Here is an 8,864-nt window from a genome sequence, read left to right as displayed (position 1 = left end):
TTTTTCATGTTCTTTGATAATGTCCTTTGATGCACAAGAGTTTTTAATTCTGATAAAACCCAATCCAACTATTTTTCCTTTTGTTGCATGCTTTTGGTGACATATCTAAGAATCTATCACCAAATCCGAGGTCATGAAAATTTACCTCTGTTTTCTTCTAAAAATTTTAGAATTTTAGCTCTTATATATTTAGGTTATTGATCCATTTGAGTTAATTTTTGTATCTGGTGAGAGGTAGGGGGTTTAGTATCATTCCTTTCCATGTGAATGTTTCTGTTATATTTGTTGAAGAAACTGACTATTATTTTTCTAGTCTACTTAATTTATGTCTATTTAAATCTTTAGTATTTCTTTTCTTATGGTGGATTTGGGCTAAATTTGCTCTTCTTTTTCTAGGTACTTAAGGTATAAAGTTAGATTATAGATTTAAGATAATTCTTCTTTTTTAACATGGGCTTTTACTGCTGTAAATTTTCCTCTGAACACTGTCTTTGCTGCATCCCATAGGTTTTATTATGTTGTGCTGTTATTTTCATTCTTATCTAAGTATTTTTTAATTTATCTTGTGATTTAATTTCTCACCCATTGACCATTTAAGAGTGTGTTGTTTAATTTCTACATATTCATGATTTTCTCAATTTTCCTTATTATTAATTTTTAGCCCATTCCATTGTTATCAGAGAAAAGGCTTTGTGTGATTTCAGTTTTTTTTGTTTTTTTTTTTTAATTTACTGAGACTTGTTTTGTGGCTTAACATATGGTCTACGCTGGAAAATGTTCCATGTGCACCTGAGAAGAATGCGCATTTTGTGCTGGTTGGGGAAGTTGTCTATATATGTCTGTTAGGAATAATTGGTTTATAGTGTTATTCAAGTTCTCTATTTCCTTATTGATTTTTTGTCTAGATGTTCTATCCTTTATTAAAAATGAGCTATTGAAATCCACAACCATTATTGTTGAACTGCCTATTTCTCCCTTCAAATCTGTCAATATTTGCTTTGTATATTTGGGGGACTCTGTTGTTGAATGTGTATGTTTATGATTGTTATATCTTCCTGATGAATCAAACCTTTTATAATATATGGTGTCTGTCTTTGTCTTTGTAAGAGTTTTTGACTTAAAGTCTATTTTGTCTGATATTACTTTAACCACTCTAGTTCTCTTTTGTTCACTGCATAGAATATACCTTCAGTAGCTATTTTTATAACTTCCAAATGCATAGCGATAAATGTAATCAAACTATTTATTTATTCATACATTGATTCATTCATTCAATATTAATTAACTACCTACTATCTATAAATTGTAGAGTCTGTACTTAAGTAGCCTTCATTTTATTATGATTTTTCAATAACACAAAATTGTGTTTTCACTGTGGTCTTTCACATAAGAAAGAAAATTTTTATTAACATGTTTTCAATCGTTTTTATTAAAATATAACTTATACACAACAAACCACCCATTTTAAATGTATGGTTTGATTAATAAATAAATAAATATTGATATATACTCATGTAAACCCATCACAATCAAATATAGAACACTTTCATGTCTTTAAAATGTCTTCATAAGCCCCTCAACCCTAGTCCCAAGCAATCGTTTCTCTGCTTTCTCTCTAACTAATCTAACTATAGGTTAAATTGTCTTTTCTATAATTTCAGAAAAGTGTAGTAAGTACTTTTTCTTTTATAGCAATGTTCTTTTGTTTCTCAAAATGTTTTTGAAATTCAAACATATTGCATATATGTATAGTTCATTCCTTTTGATTGCTAAGTAGTTTTCCATTGTGCAAATATGTAATTTATCCATTCAACTTCTTATGAACACTTTGGTTGCTTGCAGCTTAGGGTTATTATGAATAAAGCTACTATGTATATTTGCTTATATAGTTTTTGTAAGCAAATATTTTTTATTTCTCTTGAGTAAATGTCTAGAAGTAAAATTTTGAGTCATATCATATGTATAACCATTTAAGAAGCTGCCAAAGTTTTCCAAAGTAATCACTTTACACCGTACCACTTTACACGCCCACCAGCAATCTATGAGTGTCAGCTGCACCAGATCCTCCTCAACACTTGCTGTTGTAGCTATTACAATGAAGATATTGTGGTATCTCATTTTGATGTAATTGTCATTTCCTTGATGATTAATGATGTTAAGCACATTTTCGTTTGCTTATTGGCCAGTCACATGTCTTTTGTGAAAAATCTATTTAAGCCTTTTGCTCATGTTTTAATTAGATTGTTTGTATTCTTATCATTAGGTTGTAAACATGTTTTACATATTCTGGGTACAAGTTCTGTGGATAACTATATTATAAATAGTTTCTCGGAATCTATGGTTTATAATTTCCTTAGTGTTGTCTTCTGTATAACAAAAGATTTTAATTTAAAAGAAGTTTGATTTGTCAATTTTTCTTTTATGCTTTGCTTCTGGAAAAATATTTGCTAGACCAAGGTTGCACAGATTTACTCCTTTGTTTTCTTCTAGAAGGTTTATATTTTAGCTTTTACATTTAAGTATATGATATTTTTCAACTTACATTAACTCCTTTTGAGAATAGAATCTTTTCTGTAATTCAAGAAGCTTGAGAATGTCATCGACTCTCTGCTGGAAAATATAGCAATACCACTGAACACAAACATAACACATTTTTTTTTAGACAAGGCCATTGAAAGAAATGTGTCATGACTTTGTGAATTAAATAGGATACTATGTTTACTATAAAATATGCAACATCCCAGCTTTTAAGATTTAAATCTCAATAATGTTAAACAGATGCCACCTAAGCAGTACTGCATTTATATTCATGAACTTTTCTCTTATTCAAATGTGTCATTCTCAGCTCCCAAGTCTACTGCTGTGATTCAACATTGGGTAAATCAGGTAGGGATGCAAAGCCAGTATAACCTTTACAGAGGGAATTAAGCAATATTTAGCAAAATTATCGATGCATTTACCTTTGGACCAGCAAAACAATTTATTGCATTATATCCTAAAGAGGAAATGGCAAAAAACACAAAAAAAACTTTGCATAAGACCATTTATTCCAGAACTATTATAATAGCAAGACTGGACATAACACAAATATCATCAATTGAGGACTTTTTGAATAGACTATGATTCATCTGCATATTGGAATACTACACAGCTATTAAAGAAATGGGGAATATATTCATGTAATGTTAATGTTCTCCAAAATATAGCATTAAGTAAAAAATAAAATTAAAAAGGCTAAAAGCATGTTTACTATGTGTTCCTTTATTTAATAAAAGGAGTGAAAAACATCAATAAAATTATATGTAATAAAAATATAAAATTATGTAGTTTTGAAAATGAAGAATAAACCAAAAGATAAAAAATAAAATAATAAAAGTTACCTTAGAGGATGCAATAGGTTAGAGGAATCAGGAATAGAAACCAGACTTCACAGAAAATATTTTATAAATATGATTTAGAATTATATAAATATTTTACATAATTATAAGAAAAGTCAAGACACTAAAAGCAGCTTCCAAGAACTCAATAAAAAATGAAAAGAAAATAATGAATCTAACAAGGAATATCAAGATAGTAAAAACTTTTTATAAATTACTGTTAAAGTAGTTATTTCACTATTAATTCCCAGTAGGATAAGGCATAAAAACAAAACAAAACCTTACAAAGTAAATTCCAAAGTATTTTCAGTAATAATATTTTAGTAATAATGGCAGTATTGTTCTTAAACCATGTTTTATATATGTAGGAAAGCAAATAAATGAAAGACATAATTAAAATCTTATCATCAGAAATACTTGCATTTTAATTCGAAATACCAGTGTAAACTCAGAGTGGCATGTTTTCTTTTATAATAAAAGTGCCAGTCTGTTTAGTGTATCAGCTTAGATTTTTAAAATTTAATTTAATTTAATTTTTAAGTGACAAATAATAATTGCCCATATTCATGGGATACATAGTGATGTTTTGATAATATAATGTGTAGTTATCAGATCAGGGTAGTTACCATATCCATCAACTCAAACATTTATCATTTCTTTGTGTAGGGAACATTCAATATCCTCCTTTTAGCTATTTTAAACTATATAACATTGTCAACTATAGTCATTCTACAGTGACGTAGAACGCTAGAACATATTTCTCCTATTTAGCTGTAATTTTGTATGCTTTAACAAATCTCTGCCTATCCCACCCACCTCCTACCCTTTCCAGTCTCTCTAACATGCTTTGTGCTACTTTGTAGCACCAATAGCATCCTTAGAACCAGAATTGTAAGCCTTAAGTAATGTTTCCCACTAAGGGGGAAAAAAAGACTCTTGGAGAGATGGCTGACTTCAGGCCTGGGGCAGGTAATATACAAATGAGCCTGGAAGATCTGGTTATACCAGAAAGCAATAAAGTTATCAAAGGTTATTAAAGCCAGAAAAAAAGGACTTAGGAGGCAATTTGAGGAGACTCCTACTGGATAAAAATGAGACATTGGAGTATATTCTAATAATAAAACAAATGGATTGACACAGCAAAATCTCTTCAGATCCATCAGTTCATAATAATAGAAAATCCTCACTGACATTAGTCATCTATTACAAATAATCCTATAAAATAAACCACTCCAAAATACAATGGTTTTAACAAAAATCATGGATTCTTGCTCATGTGTTTCCTGGGGTTAAAGAGATTCTAGCTTGGGTTTGCCTGTTCCTTGACTCTAAGCAGCAGATGAGATCCAGACCACATTTCTGTCACCCTGCTTTGACAAGCAGCAGATTGATGAGACATGTTCTTCTTAGGGTAATGACAGAAATGCAAGAAAGCAAGCCCAACCATAACACCACATTTCAAGCCTCTTATTGCTTCATGTCCTCTAACATGCCTTTACCCAAGGTAGGTCTCATGACTGAGCCCAAAGTCAAGAAAGGGACGAACACTCTGCTTTTACTAAAACGAACTGAAAATTAATATGGCAGATACAGGTAAGATGAAGAATTAAGGACAATAATGCAATATTCCATAGGCACCTATGGGACCTGTTCTAGGGAACCAACTAATTTTCTGAAAAGTCAATAAATAAAAAGATATTTTAAAAAATATTTATCTTGCCTCCACAATAAAAACTCTGCATCAAGATACCCAAAGAGTTGATGGGAATGCATTTCTTCAACTAATAAATGAAGAAGGAATATCACCATTTTGGAATGATCTAGAATTAAAATATCATCATTCACCACTGCTTGATAAAAGCTGAGGTGAAAAGCTCATGGAGCCAGGATACTAACAAAAAATACCAGTTGTCATGAAGCAACTGAGAGCCAACCTAAACAGACTCCCATTAGCCAAAGACGACGAAATTTGAGCATCAGTAAACATAATAGCAGGAATGGATCAAAATCCATTAAAGTATCTAAATGCATGATTCATAGAGATATTGAACACAAACAAAATTCAAACAAGCAAAAATAACACATTGGTGATATTTGGATGATGAAAAGAAACCAACTCATTATTTTGAACAAAGGAAAATAAAGAAAAACAGTCAGGCATTTGTCCAGCCTTTCCTAAATGAACTGTAACTCAGGGCAACCAAATAGTTGATAAGATAAATTTTCCCTCTATGCAAGCATTTCAGTTAATAAATTAAGAAGGATTAAAAGAATTAGAACATTACCATTTTACAACCCTGAATCAATTAGTAGATTTATGAAATGATTATTAATTACTAACATTGCCCAAAAGAGATGAACAGATTTTATATATCTCTTAAATAAAATGCATAATGTCACCTATAAAGTGGTATTCTACAAACCTTCTGATCACAATCTAATCAAATCCCTAGCTCTCATATCCTATTTATACGAGATGCAGGGGAGAGAGAAACATGTTACATTACACCATAGGATGCAATTTGCAAAACCAAATGTATGGAAAACTACAACACAGAAACTTCTCAGAACAAATGATATTATATATGAATTGATAATTGCTGACATTGAATGAGAGAACATGGAGTTTTTAATTCTAGTTTTTTCTTTAAATAAAGTGGGTAAGTCAGGCTCAGGATATTTTGAAAACCAAGTGTGATTTAAACAGAGATAACAAGTCTTATTTGGGGAATAGAGAACCCAAATTATCCTGTGAGCTGCCTGGGTAAAGATTGAGAGTGACAGTGGCTAGTGGACATTTTCTAAGACACTGACTTACCGTCCAAGTATTATTCAGAGTGCCATCTGATATATCAGTGACATTCAGAAATTAAAGACAAAACTAGAATGTGTGCTACTTAGTTTCCATGATTAATAAGTTAATGTCTCATCCAGAGCAGTACTTAAAATTACTGGAATAGAAGAATGAACAATTGTTTCACAAGATCACCCTTGTGGGCTGAGCTCCAGTGTTTACACCTATGGTCCCAGCCGTTTGGAAAGGCATAGTGGGAGGATTGGTTGAGGCAAGGAGTTTGAGACCAGCCTGCGCTACACAGGGAGACCCCATCTCTCCAAAAATAAGAAAAATTAACAGGGTGTGGTGGCACATGCCTGTAGTCCCAGCTACTCAGGAGGCTGAGGCAAGAGGATAGCTTGAACCCAGGAGTTTGAGGCTGCTGTGTGCTAAAATGATGCCACTGCAACAGAGCAAGATCCATTCTCAGGAAAAAAACAAGTCACCCTTGTGTCCATATTCATGAATTTTAGTCTAAATGTGTTCTTTTCTCATCTGAACAACAACTTGTTTAACTTTCTAAATGAGTTATGATAGTATGTCCTCATGAACAATTTTTTTCAATAAGAAACTCTTACTGATGTGAGGCAAGAAATCACCACCAACACTTAAATTAAGGAATTGAGATGGAGACATGGTGACTGTCTTCTGCTGCCATTTATATTCCTTCAGTATTCATGAGTGACTGGCATTAGATAATATCATTTATTTTGTGCCGCAGACTCTTCTGAGCTAGAACTATCCTCTTATTGCTTTTATGTTTTTAAGCCTCTTCAAGGGGGTAATCTGATAAGACTTTTAATAGAGCAAAGATTATATGGCTCCAAAAATTATGTGCCAGGGATGTTTTTAAGAAATATTTTATACAATTCAAAAAGCTAGAAGATAGGATTTTAAGTGTTCCCAACACAAAGAAATGATAAATGTTTGAGGTAATGGGTACCCTAATTACTTGGATTTGCTCATTACACATTGTATATCAATATTTACACACAGTATTGTATATATATGTATGGAAATACCACTTTGCACCCCATAAACATGTACAATTCTTACATGCCAATGAAAAATAAAAGTAAAAAAGAAATATTTTATTATTGCTCTTGCCACTTTAACCACAGAGATTATGATTTGCAAATGAGACTTCTGAGTGGATATAATATGAACCTGGTTTCTCCAAACTTGACTTTCACAGGAAAAGACATTATTTCTTCAATATGTAGCTTTGAAATAAGAGTATTTGTTGACTTTTGATTATGCTTTTAAGTGAGGGCAATGTGAGGCTTAGGCATTAGATGTTAAATGTGTCGAATTATATGTAAAATAGATTAGTAAAACTAAAATCTTCCATTTGGAAGAGATAAGGATTGAGAACACAGTCAAAGTCTATAAAAAATCATTAGGGTGATGGATGAATGAATACATATACAAAGGGAGACAGAGACAGAGATAGGGAGGGAAGGAGAGATGATACAGAGCATATAAATAAACTCATGATGGATGGCAGTGTGCTTATGGAACTTGCTGTCTTGTATTGAGAAGATTGGCAAAATTTAAATACTGCTAGTTTCAGGAAGAAAATGAATAAGTATCTGATGCTAGTACTCTAAGAATTAAGAATATGTCCTTCCTCTACCTCCTGTTAGGTTCATCTCCAGGAAAAGAGTGATGTCATCTAGAGCCAGATGGATTATTGTTCTGTGTCTATGTGACAGCTCTCATTCTATTGTGGTACACTTATGGCTGTAAAGGTACAACATAACCATAAATTCTCCAGAGAAAGCATCAGAGAAAACCCCAAATTATAATTTTGCTCAGCCATGACTCTTGTTATCAATCATGCTTGTTCCATTATTTTGCTGTTTCTGAAAGGGAGAAGAGCAGTAATATGTACTTCTCTATTTGGAGGCCAAGAGGGAAATGGGCAGAGCTCCTTGGGAGACTGGATTGTCCCACCACATTATTAAACCGAAAATGTATGGACTATACATACACTAAATACAAGCAGATTGACAGCCAGCTGTAGTCAAGGTTTAGTTTATAGCAGAATTTGATGGGGATAATGGTTAAAAATACAGATTCCTGAACTCTGTCTTTAGAAAATTCCAATCCAATAAGTATTGGAGCAGGCCCAGTAATTTGTATTTAATAAACACTTCAGGTGATTTCAGTGTATGTAGTTCCTGGAACTTGATTATGATAAACATTAATAAGATGACACAAAATGAAAAGAGGTAGAAGCGAGAAAACCTACATCTACTCTTCGTGAGATTTTAAGAAAATATCATCACTTTCATTATAAGAATCTGTATGTATAAGGATATGCATCCAAATTTTATTAATATAATTACATGCAATATATTCTTAATTCAGGTATTAATTTTTAAAATGGCCAAATAGTTGAAATGGTAAATTTCCCACAAAGTAACTAGAAGTAAAATATAGATCAACTAAGAATACTATTGACCAGTTATTGTCATTGTCAGTATACCAAATATATTTCAATTTAAATTTCCAATCTGTACAAACTAAAGTCACATAGCTGCAAAAGTCCCATGAAAAATTTAAGATCCATAAAAATGCCAAATTTTTTTTATTGTCTATTTTTTGGCACAGTTTTGAATGCATGCAATCAGGCAGTCTCCAGCTAT

The sequence above is a fragment of the Lemur catta genome, chromosome 4, assembly GCF_020740605.2.
Source record: "Lemur catta isolate mLemCat1 chromosome 4, mLemCat1.pri, whole genome shotgun sequence".
NCBI classification, from domain to species: domain Eukaryota; kingdom Metazoa; phylum Chordata; class Mammalia; order Primates; family Lemuridae; genus Lemur; species Lemur catta.
This window is presented reverse-complemented; position numbering follows the sequence as displayed.